This window comes from Homarus americanus, unplaced genomic scaffold (genome assembly GCF_018991925.1).
Source record: "Homarus americanus isolate GMGI-L3 unplaced genomic scaffold, GMGI_Hamer_2.0 scaffold11022, whole genome shotgun sequence".
Classification (NCBI taxonomy): domain Eukaryota; kingdom Metazoa; phylum Arthropoda; class Malacostraca; order Decapoda; family Nephropidae; genus Homarus; species Homarus americanus.
In genome coordinates this window covers 13,638,981-13,658,109 of record NW_024737068.1, presented here as the reverse complement: position 1 = coordinate 13,658,109, position 19,129 = coordinate 13,638,981, and the positions used below count along the sequence as shown (strand labels likewise).

Genomic DNA, 19,129 nt, shown 5'->3' with positions numbered 1-19,129 from the left:
CATCCTCACCCCCGTTATCCAAAAGAAAGATAAAGTGTGTGTGTGTGTGTGTGTGTGTGTGTGTGTGTGTGTGTGTGTGTGTGTAGGGAGGGTAATAATGTGCCTATGGTTCTGAAAACTAATGTAATGATAACTCTTAATCCTTGATCTTTTATTTAAGTTTAGGGGTTCTAAGTTTTGTCTAATCACTGTTTACATTCTACGTAGCGGTGACCTTTAACCGATATATTTCTAAATTCAATTATGTTCACACCAGCAGACAATACTCTCAAGTGCACAAAACCCACAAACAAGCAAACAGGCAAGTAAAGCCAGCAGGCGAGTAAGAAGGCAGGCGAGCAAGCAAGCATCCCTCGTTCTTCAGGAGCTCCGAAGATACGACTGGGGTAACACAAGAGGCGTAACACCACAAGATATTCCCAACCTTATACGAATGACCTAATTATATTTACATAAACCGGAACTCATCACACCGAGAGCAGTCACAGTGACACCAATTCATTCTGTACCAACGTCTGAGCACTGCGTCTCTCAGCCTAACTTCTGACTCATACAGCATTATTAATTCAGTCCTAAATTTAGTGAGAGAATAGTTTTAGCATCGATATATAATATACTGTGTGTGTGTGTGTGTGTGTGTGTGTGTGTGTGTGTGTGTGTGTGTGCACGCTCGCCACTAACGGTCCACAAACACAAGTCACCTAGGACCTGTGACACCCACTTTGTGAGGCCGAAATATGTTGATTCTGAACCCCAAGAGCTGGGCCGTTATAAGTGCTTGGCAAGGCTTGATCTTTAACCTTACGATCCAGAATTCCATCAACAGGGCGACTCCTGGAAATGTGGAAGAGACAATACTGGATGCTGGGAGCTGGCTTGCGCGCACACACACACACAGCCAGACGCCAGAAACAAAGGCAAAATAAAGAAAACTGAAGAATTTCTCACCCAACAGCAGACAAAACAATATATAAAGCTTCTCACAATCTGACAAGATACACAAAATTTTTGGGCCTTATATTATATCCGACTTTTAACCTTATACCATATCCTAATAAATCTACCCCCCCTCCCCCCTCCGTAGCGTAAATGTGTTTAATGATCGGGTGAAATTATCTGGGGTGCCTAATGTTCACGTGATCTATACAGCTTCAAAGAATTGTCTTCCTTACTGTGTCGATTACTTTGAGCAACAGTAAAAAAAAAATGTTACTCACGATGTAACACAAAAACCACGTCTACCCACGCACATGGGGGAGCTTATTATGTGACGTCGTTGGCGTGTAGTGGCTCCTGAGTGAGACCATCTACCCTTATTTCCTCATCCCCTAGCACACTATCTTTCAGTTAGCCACTTCAACTTCTCATGTAATCATTATTTTTATGATATTCCAATTCTTATTATTAAAATTTTATTATTATTATTATGATTACAAACAATCCTCTTCTTCTTTTTCTCTTTATTATTTCTTATACGCTTATGATTTTGCTGTCAGTATTACTGTAAAAGCAATTAAGCAATCATAGGCATATTGGCTAGCTATTTACAGGGGGAAAGGAATACAATAATTAACTACAATAGTTAAAGAAAACAATAAAACAAATTAATGATTATTATTATCATTATTCTATCTCCCCAAGTTATTACAGTAAATCAGTTAATACAAGTATATACTGTAAGTGTAGAGGTCTTCAGTTTATCATTATGGTCACTAGATATATTACAGGTGACTTGGCTACACAACAGTTCCAAGCAACAAATAGGTACTTGTCTCTCCACATCCTGTTTCCTGACCGTAAGTTAGACTTTAAGGGATTTAAATTTAAACCTACCAACAGCTCTCAAGTATTGTTCTTCCTCCTGTTGCACCTTATATATTTGCTGCAAGCACAATAAAATCCACGTTTTTCTCCGTTTTTCATCCTTTGGAAATGGATGAAATCTCAAACTTTTATCTTGTAATCTGTACTTTGATACACATCCAAATAAGGAGCATTTATCAGGCATTGTCACAAACCTTTGCACCACGACGGCCAGATGACATCATGCGAGTTGAAGGACGAATTTTTGACTGGAAGTGGGTTGATTTGGTATAAGTAGACTTTAGTAACACACCCAACGCCATCTAGTGCTGTAGGTCACCAAACGCTAATCACCTTTAAGGAGCCACAAAGAGAGTCTTCAGTACAGTTTGCAAGATGACGATCGGAAACCACTATGTACCATGAACGGACAGTCGAACGAAGAACCCGATAACAAAATGCCTCCGCTGGCGTTTAATTGACGGATGTGATAATATGAGCAAGTGTGTCGTGTGCGTGGAGAGGAGGAAAACTAACCTTGAACACTGAACTAGGAGTGTGAACAAGGTGGTAAGCTCCAGGGTTCACTGTTCAAAACTTATTAACTTCAATTCTATCACCAGCGAGTCTAAAACAACAAAGCAAGTCACATTAAAAGAGACAGACAGACAGACAGACAGACAACAGTGAACGTTTTTACATTTAAATTCAATTACCGCATTTTTTTCTGTCATTCTCTGCACGTAAAAATATTCAGAAAGATGTAAAGAAAACTAATTACTGTATCTGTATCATACAAAAAAAGGGAAATCAATTATCTTTATCGCACTCAAAAAAATTATTAATTATGAGAATTTTATACACTTTACAATTATCTCATTCCAGCGTTACTTTAACTCTCGACTCTGACTCTAAAACAATACTCGTCACTGCTCCATCAAGTATTAATTTCCCTTTATTTAAACAGTATCTTATTTTCTAAGTTCGAGGGACACTTGAAGATAAGACACTCGAGCTTATGTTACCCTGCTGACTGAACACCCTAATGATACAAGGGGGTTAGGTTAGGTTAGGGTGTTTAATCATCAGGTGTCTAAGCTTCAGGTGAGCCGTAAATTCTTATCTCATCACCTGTGTACATTGGGTCACACCTGTCCTAACACAGCAGTTCCATCCATCAAGTTTCTCTAATTATCTTCTTTAACAGACGTCCGCCTCTGCCAATACCATAAAAAAAAAAACAGGTAATCACCGATAATGAGGTTCGCCTTTTTACCGTGCTGGTGCGGCCCTAAAATTCAACCGAGGTGTTGACGAGCGAGACAATGTTTAGTCATTTAGGGACAAATTTTTTTTTAGGTTAGGGTTTACATTAAGTTTTAGGTTAAGTTAGATTAGGTTTTAGATTAGATTAGATTAGGTTAAGTTAGGTTAGGTTAGGTTAGGTTAGGTTAGGTTAGGTTAGGTTAGGTTAGGTTAGGTTAGGTTAGGTTAGGTTAGGTTCCGTGTTTGCCTTGTCCCGAAATGATCTGTGACGGTAGAGGCAATTTATAACTGTAGTGACCTGGTTATTGATGTCCTTCCACCAGTGTAAGAAGACCATAACAACCTTATTCTCATCTGTTAGTGCAGCCTCCCTATACGGTTAAGTATTATCATAGTGAGTTTGTGTACTGGGGGGGGGGTGTTTATCATCCAGCTTACCTAGTACAAAACATCTACTTAGATTTTTATTTAAACGTACAAATCGAAAACCCAATACCATTAGCCTCTGTTATGATGATCCATGTTGGGCCACACGTCACACTACACCATTACCATCACTGTACAAACACCTGTAAAATAATCTGATACCTACTGACAGATGATCACACAAACTATACTAGTATTGTCCCTTGGAATATAACACCTTAAAACTGAATGGGTATTATATAACGTGACACACAAGACCTACAAGATGATTTCAGAATCTAAATGTTATCCTAAACTGTACTGTACATCCACCTCGGGGCTACGACGCACCCCGAACATCAAAGTTTTAGTGAAGGACCCAAGAATCTCTGAAAGTATTCTCCCAGAAAGTAAACAAATAAGAAGAATATCGATAAACGATACAAATCCCATCGGTCGCTCCAGTCTCCAGGAAAAGAGCGAGAGAAGCAGTCGTAACCTCAACACTCTGCACACGGAATGACGCACATACGGGGGTAACCATAAAAGGCAAAGTCATCGTAATACAGGTTGAAAATGACCCTTAACTACATCTATAAACCATAACACGAAAAAAAGGATATCGTAAAAAATTATTATAACACTATATTCTCTCCCTCTACTTCGTCAGCAAAAATAAATTAAACAATGTGTGGATATGATATACAGAATACCTCAGGTGAACACTGTACTGTAAAGCGGAGCTCAAACTATACAATATACATACACTTTTTTGATTGGTGCTCCGGGCAGACCTGAGATGGGGAGGGGGGTCGTTGGTTGGTTCTTGGGACACTGTGTTTGTGAAGAGATCGTATTGAAAATCTTAAGTGGTATTATTAACTTGTAGTATCGTATACTGATTAATCACCTGAAGACGATGATTTAATCTCTTGTATACGATGGAATAAACCCTCAAGTACAATTATTTAACATCATGAGTAAGATGATATTAACCCTTGAATACAATGACCTTACAGTACGTTTTCAGTACAATGACCTAACCTTTAAAATACCCCTTCAGTACGATGACTTGACCACTAAGTACAATGACCCGTGTGTGTGTGTGTGTGTGTGGTGGGGGGGGGGTGAAAACAATTTCCTGGCCAACACGTTATACAGTCCATCAAACATTGACATATTTTGTAAACGTCCAAAAAAGTTATAAAAATCAAAACCCAAATGACAAAACTCAATTGTATGGGAATTTACAAAACAAATAACAAGAGGTAAATATGTTCAATTTACAAACAGGTGAGTGAAATACATATTACATTAACACGTGTTTGTATTATTATATTCCTAAACAATACTCGTGGCGTTGTATTATTTTCATGATACTTCACAAGGAAATAATAACAATAGGTAATAGAATTTATATACTGTTCAGCTTTACATTATAACATATATACAATAATCAATGTTCATAATTGTCCCTTGATACAATTTCACCTGTAATCACCTGTTAATTACTCGATTCCCGTAAAATTTAGATGACATTCTTATATACTGTCTTAGCAAGAATAAAGATGATGAACCAATAGACTATGTTAATTTCTATTCTACAAAAAGTGATTTCTGTTCCCCAAACAGCCTCACCGACAACTAGTTTTTTTTATTTCAAGAGTTACTCTTCAACATGCTGACCAAGAGCCTGCGTTAAAACATTTTAAAATGTGAATAATGTTTCAACACGACTTATATATAGTATATGAAAAGTTGTTTTTAATATTATACGATATACAGTACTATATATTCAATAGGATTAACACTGTCGTTTGATCAACAAGCCTTTGTCATGTGCACTATCAATTTCATATACTGTATATTGCCTTCTACTGTATACATGGTCATGATACACCAAGTGTGTATACCAGTGATACACAACACATCATTTTACGCGTCTCACCTTAACAAAAACATACGTAAGACACTAGTGACACATCTATATAACACAAACTCATTCCATAAACTTCCAGCTTCATTTTATAATTTCCACCACATAAATCTCTCTCCCATAAAGGTGTGTTACGCATTTTTGGAACATGACCAGTGCAACACTTTTGTTAATGAACAGACAACTAACAGTATTGTATCTCTTCTACAGGTTGAGGGTTGGACTGCCCTCCACCCCCCCTCGTCCCTACAAACACACTCTGCCACTTCTCCCTCACCATGGTAAGTTGAATGACCTCTGAACTATATAAACAAGAGGCTCTAAAGCTTCATTGTTTTCTTATTTTACTCTGACCAACGACCTAAGACAATAAACCAAACTTGAGAAACATTTGCAACATTGTTCATTAATTACGGGAGATTTGTCACCCAAGATTGTCTTCCTATAATTAAGGTGAATAATCTATTATCAAAATCTTTCCTTCCTTGATTTTATTTTCAAACTGGTGTAACTGGTGCCAAGTGAACGTGTCTAATTAACTGTAGAGTCTAAGGGTGATTATAATGTTATAATTGGACGCGAGTTGTGTGTTTTGGTCTAAGTCGTACAGGTGTGATCGTGTTGTTTCAGTTATATAAACAGTACAGTACAAAGGTGATACTCATGGGTGGAGACTTTGTGAATCCAGCCTCAGTCTTGTGACCAATTGTTTATCATCTCGTTTGTTTTGTGGAAATGGTGGTGGTGATAGTGATGATGAGGTTGGTGGTGATGATGAGGGTAATGGTGGTGGTGGTGACAGCGGTAGAGGTCTTGGTAGTGGTTGAATGTGTCGATCAATGCTTCAGCCAGCCTCATCATCTATCACCATAACAATTACAATAAAATTACTATTAGAGGACACACACACACACACACACACACACACACACACACACACACACACACACACACACCGCCCCCTCATTAATCTCACCACATTTTTCCCGTCAGCAACTCTATTCAAAAAGTTTAAAATAAATGACCTCACCACAGAGACTCCCCGAGAAGAAGGTTAAAAAGCCTCGATACCTTGAGCTGTTATCAAACCTTAGTCAGGACCAACTAACACTGCTCACGAAAAAATACAAAAGCTCGACGTCCTCTTGGCCTCTGAACTCTATTACTGGTCCGGGTCATCACGCCGTTATAGAGGGAAATGTGTCCCTTAAACGCCAGCACAGAGGGAGGGAAGGAGACACGACACCATGAATCGTTGTGTTGGTGTTGTTTTTTCAGTGGGGGCTGACTGGCTGACAACACATGCTAATGAAAATTACCTCCTGCCCGAGAATGGTGGGAGGGTAATGACCTGCACGTGGCCGACTACACCACGATCCAAAAGGGAAAAAAAAAAGTTATAATGTTGATAAAATCTACATGTTTGAAATTACATCACATTACCTCTCAACAAAATAAAGGCAATCAGGTATACCAAAGATCATTACAAAATTTATTCGGTGTACAAGGAGTAAATAAATAAATCATTGCGAGTTTTTTAGTAGAGTGTAACGATAAAATCCTGTTATATGTTGTCTTCAAGCCGAGTTTTTATAACCATCGTCCACGCCTTTGAGTTAAATAAAGAAAAACAAAATATTATGGACAACATATCTTAAAAAAACAGGATCCCCTATTTTCGTATAATTGTTGTCCTGTGTGTGTGTGTGTGTGTGTGTGTGTGTGTGTGTGTGTGTGTGTGTGTGTGTGTGTGTGTGTGTGTGTGTGTGTGTGTGTGTGTGTGCCATTTAATGTTTTCATTCAATAGACAGTGTTCTTTTATCCTCCCTCCTTTACTACCTCGTTTGCCATTTAGGGATATTTTTGCCAAGTCTTTACTCTCATTTCACGTGGGCTGGTCGTGCTCTCCCCTCCTCATCTGCAATACAATAATTTCAATGTCCATGATGTCCCATACAATCTAATGCCACTTTGATGTTATTTTCAACTGTTATTTGTTATCTGATTTAAATTCCCCTTCATCCATACGAACATCTCCCCTTCTGTGAGCACGTCTTTCCCCTCTCATTCCTCTCCCCTCACAGTACAGATCGATATATGTATATATATATATATCTTTCCCATCGACACACCAGTTAATTGACTATCAGAATAAAAAATTATCATCATCATCATCATCCTTTCCATCTACAAACCCGTGTCTCTCAACCCTTAAATCTTATCACAAACGCCTCCCCTTCCCCCTACAAATCTCTCCTTTTCCATCAAGTTACATAAAAAACAAAAACAATCTACCTTTCCCTCTGTAACTCGATTCTCTCAACCCTCATATATTCCCTCACACGGCTTTCTTTTCCACTTACAAATCTCTCCTTTAACCTTTACACGTCTCTTCGTCCCTGTTACATCCCCCTCTTCCACTACTTACAAGTCTGTCCACTCCTGAACACGACTTGCCCATCAACTGATTACCAACTCTTACCCTTCTTAAACACACTCACTACCTCCACCCCTTCCTTCCCTTCCACCGTCTTCCCTCCCACCCCCCTCCCCCCCGTCTATCCTTCCAGCCTTCTCTATCCCCATACCTCCATTCAGACCCCCTCCCCCTCCCCCAGCCCTTGTCAACCCCGGGGACACCACCTTTATGAGGCTATGACACCGGCCTCTGATGCATCCTGGGTAGTCATGACACACAGACGCTCAACACAACACTTGAAGATGAGACACTTTAGCTTATTTCACTCAATGATTCCATACCCAAACGTTACCGGGTGCAGGTAAGGTCAAGGTACATTGGTTAAGTTAGGGTAAGTTAGGTTAATTGGATTAGAGTAATTTAAGTTGGATTAGGTTAAGTTAGGTTAATTGGATTAGAGTAATTTAAGTTGGATTAGGTTAAGTTAGGTTAATTGGATTAGAGTAATTTAAGTTGGATTAGGTTAAGTTAGGTTAGATAAGGGACTTAGGTTAGCGTTAAGGAGGGTTAATCTTTAGGTGAATTAATCTGGGGTATCTAAATCTTCAGGTAATCCGAATTTTCCCCTCATGTGATAACTTACCTGATACACTGGGAGGGATGGAGCCGAGGGTGAGAACAACATGGTGATGGACTGACTGTATTAAGGTCAAACTTATGGATGGTTGTTAATGAAAAAAATATCAAGAGTACAATGATGGATTTACTGAGGTTAAAGTTGATGAAAAGCTTAAAAAAATCTGACTTAAGGTACAGGGATACATTGTGCTAAGAGGTCAAGCTTAATATACAGGTGTAAAAAATACATGAAAAAATGCAGGTCAAGTTTTATAAATAACCTTTCAAAAATAAATAAACAAATAAATGAATAAATATATAAATAAATAAATAAATATACTATACTTGGAGCTTAACGAAAAAGTTATCAATATACGCCAAAAATAAATGACCAAGACGCAAACTTTACATAATAAGGTATGGGCGACTTTATCACCACCAACAGCTGACACCCGCACTCTTACCTTGTAGATCTTGTTTCTATCCTGTTGTTTACGGTCCCTCACACTTGTTTACTGTCCCTCACACTTGTTTACGGTCTCTCACACTTGTTTACTGTCCCTCACACTTGTTTACGGTCCCTCACACCTGTTTACTGTCCCTCACACTTGTTTACGGTCCCTCACACTTGTTTACGGTCCCTCACACCTGTTTACTGTCCCTCACACTTGTTTACTGTCCCTCACACCTGTTTACTGTCTCCCACACTTGTTTACTGTCTCCCACACTTGTTTACTGTCTCCCACACCTGTTTACTGTCCCTCACACCTGTTTACTGTCCCTCACACTTGTTTACTGTCCCTCACACTTGTTTACTGTCTCCCACACTTGTTTACTGTCCCTCACACCTGTTGACTGTCCCTCACACCTGTTTACTGTCCCTCACACTTGTTTACTGTCCCTCACACCTGTTGACTGTCCCTCACACCTGTTTACTGTCCCTCACACTTGTTTACTGTCTCCCACACCTGTTTACTGTCCCTCACATCTGTTGACTGTCCCTCACATCTGTTGACTGTCCCTCACACTTATTTACGGTCCCTCACACCTGTTTACGGTCTCTCACATCTGTTGACTGTCCCTCACACCAGTTGACGGTCCCTAAACGTCAAAGGTCAAATAAAGCAAGAGACGAATTACGTAACGCGATACTCAACTGAATTATACCCAGGGAGGGAAACTCTGACGGACGTAACGACGGACGCACTGACAGACGGAACCCACTTTATCCTACAGACAGAAGAAACACACTTCTATATCCTCTTCAAACGCAAGTGTGCAGGGGATAAAAAAAAAGGTATAGAACACAGGCATTAAAGAACAAACAGGTATAACAGTGAATATGCAAACACACACACACACACACACACCGCACAAACAAACACACAAACAGGCATATAAAAAAAAACGTATTAACAAAAACTACACGACAAGCAATGAACGTTTTTTTAGTTATTTGACGTTCATGTTTGAAAGATCAATTAGAGTTGCAAATTAATGTTTCTTCTTGTTCCGGGAAAACTGTTGTGTGTCGGTAAAATATGTGGAAATTGGTGGAGAGTCATTAGGAGGCACACACACACACACACACACACACACACACACACACACACACACACACACACACACACACACACACACACACACACACACACACACACAAATAGTTTCTGGAGGAAAAACTAAAATATACAAATTCTACACAACCCAACAAAAACTTTCAAAGACTTTCTCCATGATGATAAATTACCAAGATCAAAACTCGGCGGAACAACCAACAACAAAATAACAAAATGGGCACAAGTTATTACAAGTCCGTTAACTGTGTCGAGTTTCAGTGTTGTGTGGAAGATATATGTTCACTATCTTCCATCACCTCCTGTATGTTTAAACCCTTTTATTACAATGGTTTAATCCCTTACGTATGATATTTTAAACCCTTAATTACAAAGGTTTAAACCCTTTTATTACAATGGTTTAATCCCTTACGTATGATATTTTAAACCCTTAATTACAAAGGTTTAACCCCTTTTATTACAATGGTTTAATCCCTTAAGTATGATTTAACCCATTGAGTATGATGATTAAAACCCTTACGTATGATATTTTAAACCCTTAATTACGAAGGTTTAACCCCTTGGAAATTATGTTTTAACTCATTCAATATGATGATTTATCCCCTTGAGTATAGATGTTTTAACCCCTTGAGCATAATGATTTAACCTTTTGAGCGTTATAATTTAATCCCTTAACTACGATATTTTAAACCCCTTGAGAAGGATGTTTAACCCATTTTGAGTACGACAATTAAACCCCTTTTGAGTACGATGTTTTAACCCCTTGAGTACGATGACCAATTCCCCTGAGTCCGATGACACGGTACTCAAGGGGTTAGTCATCATAAAACGGGTGGTGTAAATAGCTAAGAGAAAACATACTGAGTAACATTATCAAGTGGATAAAATTTATTATTATTATTATTATTATTATTATTATTATTATTATTATTATTATTATTATTATTATTATTATTATTGCTGTAACCACTATCATCATTATCAATAATATCGTCATTATTATTGTCAGCGTTATCATTATCAATAATATCGTCATTATATACTATCGACACCTCAAGACTGACACATTATTGACTTTAAGAATACCTTGACACTACTCTCATCTTGACACTACCCCTCACCTCAACACTACTCTCATCTTGACATTACCCCCACCTCAACACTACCCTCACCTTGACACTACCCTCACCTTGACAATACCCTCACCTTGACAATAACCTCTCCTTGACACTACCCCCACCTCAACACTACCCCCACCTCAACACTACCCTCACCTTGACACTACTCTCACCTTGACAATACCCTCACCTCACCTTGACACTACCCACACCTCGACACTACCCTCTCCTTGACACTACCCCCACCTTGACCCCTCACCGTGCCACCACCAGAGTGAGGTGCTCATGACCACAGCACCAACTGCCTGGGTGGACATCGATTCCCCCACCACCACAATAACACTAATCACCGGGTCCTGCCGCCACCCCTCGGTACCACCGCCCTCCACTGCGCTATTAATGGTACCAATTACGCAGTGGCCAGTGTAAATATGTAAGGGCACAACAATTGCCGGCTGCTACACATAACGCTGCTGCCCCTCGCCCGCTCCTAAACCTGTCCCGGCCAAAGTCGCTGTGAGGGGAAACGGAGAAAAGGACGACAGGAACGAGGGGAGATATAAGTGAGGGGTACGTGGTGATATGGGTAGTAGGGAGGCGCCGAGGAATGCAGAGAATGGTAAAGGGAAGAGAAGAAGCTCAGACACGTAAGACAGGACCAATTTAGAAACGTATTACATAAAATAGAATAAATAGTAAATACAGATAAACTTGAAGCAACTATTGAGACACGTGACTGAGTGAAGTGGTTGATGACACAGTGAATCATCCGTGACTCTGCATCAATACCTGGGTCTGTGTGGGTATATTTTAGTAATGTTTATAAATCAATAACTTAAGTGTCATTACTCACCAGGTGTTCTACTATTAAATAAATCACGTGAAAATTTGACACCACTAGCTTATTTCACCCGATATGATGAAACACAGTAATGCTAACCTAACCTAAAGCTAACCTAACCTAACCTAACCTACCGCTAACCCAATACTCACTAACGATAACCTAACCTAACCCCCAAATAGCGTTACGGTGTTTAATCAAGTGAAATAAGCTTGGGTGTTTAAACTTCACGTGATCTGACACTTAAATCAAATAGAATGTGTTCCATTAAAGACTTAAGAATAAAAACTTAAACGTGTATTGAACACAACACGCACAAAACAGGGTGAATCAACGTTGTTATCCGTTTAATGATTACCTGGCTCTTGTTATCCAGTACACACCTCCACCTGTACTCCCTACTCACCTGCCACAACGTTATCATCCATCATGGCGACTATTATACATCACGAAAGACAAACTTCAATTTACACGCGACCGTTCTTTATTACCCTCATTAAAACTCGGGATAAATTTATTTCTCTGACCTGACCTAACCTAACCAAACTAAACCAAACCAAATTAAACCAAAGTTAACCTAACCAAATATAACAAAACCAAACTAAACTAAGAGACACCATATGATCACAGTGCTGGTAACGTTTTCCTTGACACACATTATCACACCTCACTAACGATAGGTGTAAGAAACTAAGTGTAGTGTTGATGGCAGCTTCCAGAACAGAAAAACAAAATATATGTAAAATTAACTCAAACTAGTTGGGAAGTTTCAAATATAGTTAGAGAGAGAGAGAGAGAGAGAGAGAGAGAGAGAGAGAGAGAGAGAGAGAGAGAGAGAGAGAGAGAGAGATTAGTAATAAATGTTGGGAATAAACAGGGTCACTCTCATGTTCTTATATATGTATTAAGGTGCCATGAGACGTCCTGGACCAGAAGAACCAAAACAAACAATGAACCAAAATACTTCTACTGGCAGGTGACGGTGGTAGTGTTGGCCAAGGCAATGATTTATGGGATTGGGGTTGGTAGTAGTAGTAGTGACACATTGTACTGTTGAGCGAGTGTTAGTAGTGGTCACTTACTCGCGTCCCCCGGCTCACTCCTCTCCTTCAATCCTATCCGCTCAAAGCAGAAAAGGCACAAAAATGAGGTCACCGCTGCTTGACTCTGACTGCAGTATTCTACGCGGCTCAAGACTACACGGTCACAGCAATAATGTTGAATTAAAAATAATGTCAGTCCAATTATATCAACTCGTTATGGATGTAAACAGGTATACTGACTGTAAACATCATACACAGTGTAGCACAGTGCATGCACACACAAAGGCTACTAATAATGGTGGACTGAATAAAAGAAGGGGTGTGTGTGTGTGTGTGTGTGTGTGTGTGTGTGTGTGTGTGTGTGTGTGTGTGTGTGTGTGTTGAATGAATCCGAGGGAGGTAAACGCACGCAGTTGTACTGAGATAGGTTCAAACGGGAGAGGACAGAGGCTGGAGATGGGAGTAAAAAGGAAGTAGTTGTTCATGTAGTCTCGTGGTATTAAAAGATTAATTGTCCTATATCAATAAAATTTAAAATACAACGAAGTAACTTACTACATCTTACTTTGAAATCCACGTAAGATATTATTCACCAATATATCTGACCCTGACAAAATGAGTTAACGTTATCGACACACACACACACACACACACACACACACACACACACATTTACAGACTGCTAGTAGTAACGCTAACAGTGACAATATTGAGTGATTATACCGAGATAATGTGGTAAGGAAGGAGCCAAGAGTATCATAAACAAGACTAATAACACCGGTAATGACCATAACCTTCCTGAAGTACCACCACCAACACACTACATAATGACAACACTATCACCAGTAACTACACACACTGGTCGTGGTTATATAGAGGCTCTGTCTACAATATAAACCAAGAAGAAACTTGGGATGTGACAAGCTTAAATACTGTTAATACTGACTCTAACAACAACAACGTCACAACTGAATACCCTCGGAGTTGGTAACACTGGAGAGGATGACGACATTGCACATGAAGTGGTAACAATAGTTATTGCAAGATTTATTGGTTGCAAAGTTGGCCTTTAACTACGCCGGCTGTGGCAATGTACAGGCGCTGGCTGGGCCCAAACTGAGAGCGCAACAGTAATGGCGTCGCATATCATTGACGCCAACATCACTGAGGCACAGGTGTTTGTTATTATTAGTTGTTAAGGTGTTTGTATGCCTGTGTTTTTTTTTCCGGAATAAAACTATATAACTATCAAACGTGAGAGAGAGAGAGAGAGAGAGAGAGAGAGAGAGAGAGAGAGAGAGAGAGAGAGAACGCTCCTCCTCCAGCCAGGCCTTTCTAGGTCATTGCAACGTTCCTCCTCGGCTTTTCTTCTCACTCCCCCAGTCTTTCCTCCTCACCTCTCCCCTTCTTTTCCTCTCACTTCTGCTCTTTTGTATCTCTTCATCCTCTCTCCTTTCCCACTTCATATTTCAATTCTGTCTCTTTCTCTCCCCATTTCCTCCTCTTTCCCTTCCTCTCTTTCACCTTTGCTCTTGTTTCTGTCTTTCCTCCTTCTCGTCCCCGGCCTCACATGCCGAGCAGGGTGGCAGAGTGGTTTTTTGTTTTTTGTTTTTTTTTAGGTTAAGGTGGGGAAAGGATGGAAGGCATGCTGGGGCTCAAGGCACAGCCAGACATGAGGGATGGAGAAGTCACAACATATAGTCGTGAGGGGAAAGGTTGGAAAAGAAGTTTAACGAGTTAAACAGAGGGGGACGACACCCTTTGTTTTACATATTACAGAGTTTGTTGGCTAACTAAGCTAACCTAGGATTTAGAATGAGGTTGCACAATGGTTATTTTAGTAGACAATGACTAGATTGATTTTACAATTACAAGTTTATTAACATCTTATACTGTATTACGTTATGGACTCACTTGATTGTGACTTGTTAAATGTGAATTTATATCATCTAAGTTTTAATCTAAGGTGGATCACTGTGGCGGACATAGATGGGTCGCGGGTTGGGTTGTTGTAGTGCGGGCAGACTCCGGGGCCACCAGGCGTGGGGTCTCCCTCCGTTGATGTCTTCCCCGCGTAGGTGGTCTGGGCTGTGAGAGTCGTCCAGGAGCTTGTCCCAAACCTTCTTCCCTAGGCGATGGAACCTGAAGTTGAGGGCCTCTGTTTTATTTCTTAGGTGGATGGTTTCCACTGTCTCCTGGTAGGGTGGCGCTTGGCCACTGGCTGACCTCAAACACTTGTTTTGGAAGCTCTGTAGTTGTTGTAGTCTAGTCTTCCCGAGTGTGACGAGTGGTATAGATGGGTACTCCAACACAGGCCTCACCAGCGCCTTGTACAGGTGAACTTGTATCTTCTCAGGCATCAATTTAAAACATTTTAATTTGGCTGCGGCGACTTTGGCTTTATTTAGTCTGTCCTTCACGTGGGGAATGATGCCCGTCCGAGAAATAATGAGGCCGAGCAACCTGCCTTGTTTAGAGTACTCAATCTCTTCGTCGTCGATCATCAATGGCGCCGGCTTGAATTTGGCTATGGGTATGACCTCAAATTTCGTTTTGTTTGTTTTTATTTTCCATTTATGTTCATACTCCGAGATACCCTCTATTGCCCGAGAAGTGAGTCGCGTCATCCTTGCTGTGGACCTTCCTGGGCAGGTGACGATCTGTGTTACATCGTCGGCATACATGGCGTACTCGCTGCCGACGATTGGGGGTGGCAGGTCAGCCGTGTAGTGTGTGTAAAGGGTTGGTGAGAGACAAGAGCCCTGAGGCACGCCGCTCGATAGTGAGAATTCTTCTCCAAAATGTTCTTGCATCTTGATTTTGGCTCTGCGGTCCATAATGAAGTTGCACAGCAGGCGCGTCAGATTTTCGGGTAGCCTCAGTTGTATGATCTTATACTGCAGCCCTGCGCGCCAAACTTTGTCAAACGCCTTGCTGACGTCCCTCAGTATTATATTGCACTGCAGGCGGCCAGTCATGGCATTGGCGATCTGCTCGTAGGCCTGAGCTATGGCGGTGGATGTGCCTCGGTACTGGCGGGGATTATGCACGTCTTCGTCCTCCAGATACATCCGCAATCGCTTGTTTACTATTTTTTCGAAGATTTTAGCAGGTACCTCTAGCAGCGATATTGGTCGAAAGTTTTCAACTTTGTTTGGAGGCTTCCCTGCTTTTGGTATGAGGCGAATAACGGCGATTTTGAACATCTTAGGGAAGTATCCAGAGGCGAGGCAGGCGTCGCATATATGAGCAAGCCTCTCTATCATGTTGTCGGGGAGTTGAGCCAGGATCTTCTTGTATAAAGTAACGATAAAAACCCGCCATACCAATGAAAGAGCGTACATCACCTGCGGACTGTGATATAGGATATTTACGGATGGCCTTAACTTTGCTCGCATCAACACTAACTCCGTCTTGGTCAATCATATGCCCCCAAATATTGTATTCTAGGTTGTAGAGACTTTCATTTTGACATTTTTAACTTTAACACAAGCCAAAGGAGAGAGAGAGAGAGAGAGAGAGAGAACAGCTGCACTACCGTACACTTACAACAACCAACAAACATCATCACTACAGCCATTATCACTAACAACCATGAGCACCACAACAATTATCATCACCATAACAAGCCATCACCACCACAACCATCCTTCATCACCACTGTAACAACCACCACCATCAAAACCATCTTTCATCATCACTGCAACAACCATCAACACAACAACCATCATCACCACCAAAACTATCATCACCACATAACCATCATTCACCACCACAATCACCATCACCACCACAACCACCATCACCACCACAACCATCACAACCATCATTCACCACCACAACGACCATCACCACCACAACCATCACAACCATCATTCACCACCACAACCACCATCACCACAACAATCTTCATCACCACCACAACCATCACCACCACATCAACCATCATCATCCCAAAACCATCATCACCACAACCATCACCACCAAAACCATCGTAACCACAACCATCATCACCACAACAAACACCATCCCAACCATCCACTGCCACAACCATCCATCGTTATCACTACAACAACCATCATCACTACAACAAAACCCATCTTCACCACAACAACCACCAAGACCGCAACCATCCATCATCATCACCACAACAACCATCACCACCACAAGAACAACCATCACCACCACAACCATCACCACCACTACCATCACTAACAACCATCATCACCACAACCATCATCAACAACACAACAACCATCACCACCACAACAAACCATCATCACAAAAGCCATCAGCACCACAACCATCACCACCACATCCATCACCACCACCACAATCCATCATCACCACAAAGTTCATCATCACAAATAAACGACCATCACCACCACATCCATCATCACCACAACGACAACCATAACCACCACAGCCATCACCACCAATGTTCATCGTCACCACCACAACCATCATCACCATTACAACCATCACCACCACAACCTTCATCACCACAAACCATCATCACCACCACAACCATCATCACCACAGCAACCATCATCACCACCACAACCATCATTCACCACCACAACCACCATCACCACAACAATCTTCACCACCACCACAAAACCATCACCACCACAACCATCACCACCACATCAACCATCATCATCCCAAAACCATCATCACCACAACCATCACCACCAAAACCATCGTAACCACAACCATCATCACCAAAACAACCACCATCACCACAACAACCATCATCACTACAACAACAACCATCATCACCACAACATCCATCATCACCACAACCATCATCACCACGACAACCATCATCATCATCACCACAACAACCATCATCACCACAACAACCATCATCACCACAACAATAACCATCACGACCACAACCATCACCACCACAACAACAACCATCATCACCATTACAACCATCACCACCACAACCATCATCACCACAACCATCATCACTGCAACAACCATCATCACCACTACAACAAACATCACTACCACAACCATCATCACCACAGCCATCACCACAACAACAACCATCACCACCACAACCATCATCACCACAACCATCACCACCACAACTAGCGTCATCACTACAACCATCATCACCATTACAGCCACCACCACCACAACCATCATCACCACAACCATCATCACCACAACAACCATCATCATTACAACAACAACCATCATCACCAAAACAACCACCATCATCACAACAACCATCATCACAACAACAACCATCATCACCACAACTATCATCACCACAACAACCATCATCACCACAACCATTACCACCACAACCATTCATCACCATCACCACCACACCCATCACCACAATAGGCGGGGTGGCAGCATGATGAGGACGGCGGTGAGTGGCAGGGGTAGCAGCGTGGTGAGGATGGCGGTAGTGGGAGGGGTGGTGAGGACGGCGGTGAGTGCGGGGTGGCGGCGTGGTGAGGATGGCGGTTAGTGGCAGGGGTGGCAGCGTGGTGAGGATGGCGGTGAGTGGCAGGGGTAGCGGCGTGGTGAGACGGTGAGTGGCAGGGGTGGCAGCGTGGTGAGATGGCGGTGAGTGGCAGGGTGGCAGCGTGGGGGGACGGCGATGTATGAATAATGAAAATTCTTACGGCAAGTTGGATGGGCCGTCACTAGTTTCACGCCCGCGGATAACTGTCGACGATGAGATGGATAACGGGAAGATATTGCGGGTATTGAGCCGTAGTCATGAGGAGGATAAATTTTCCCTCCTTCTTGGGTGCGAAAAAAGGGGGACTTTTAGCCTGCTGGAGTGTTACATAATTCTTAATATTATCAAATACAAAGGCTCTACCTGGAAGGGGGGGGGTAGAATGGACGAAGTTAGGTTTGGTTTGGTTTTTGGTTGGGTTGGCTACGTTAGGTTAGCGTTAAGATGGTTAATCTTAAGGTAAAATAAAAGACATTACAAACTTCCACAACTTCCGTGATCAGGTCGTCTAAATATTCCTACAGACAATAGATATTTTCTGATTAGGTAGGATGGTCCTGTGAGATGACTGGTGCCACAGCCTCATGCTAATTGGTCATAATAACAAGTTAA

General features: G+C 41.5%; 1 protein-coding gene across 1 annotated transcript in view; it reads left to right on the top strand.

Annotated features, from left to right (window-relative positions):
• The first annotated feature begins 5,618 nt into the window (after positions 1-5,618).
• Positions 5,619-19,129, top strand: part of LOC121872979 (leukocyte antigen CD37-like) — a 61,852-nt gene continuing 48,341 nt past the window's right edge. Inside the window, exon 1 of the mRNA XM_042376162.1 lies at positions 5,619-5,691. The gene's annotated coding sequence lies outside the window, so the exon portion shown is untranslated. The remainder of the gene's footprint in view (positions 5,692-19,129) is intronic.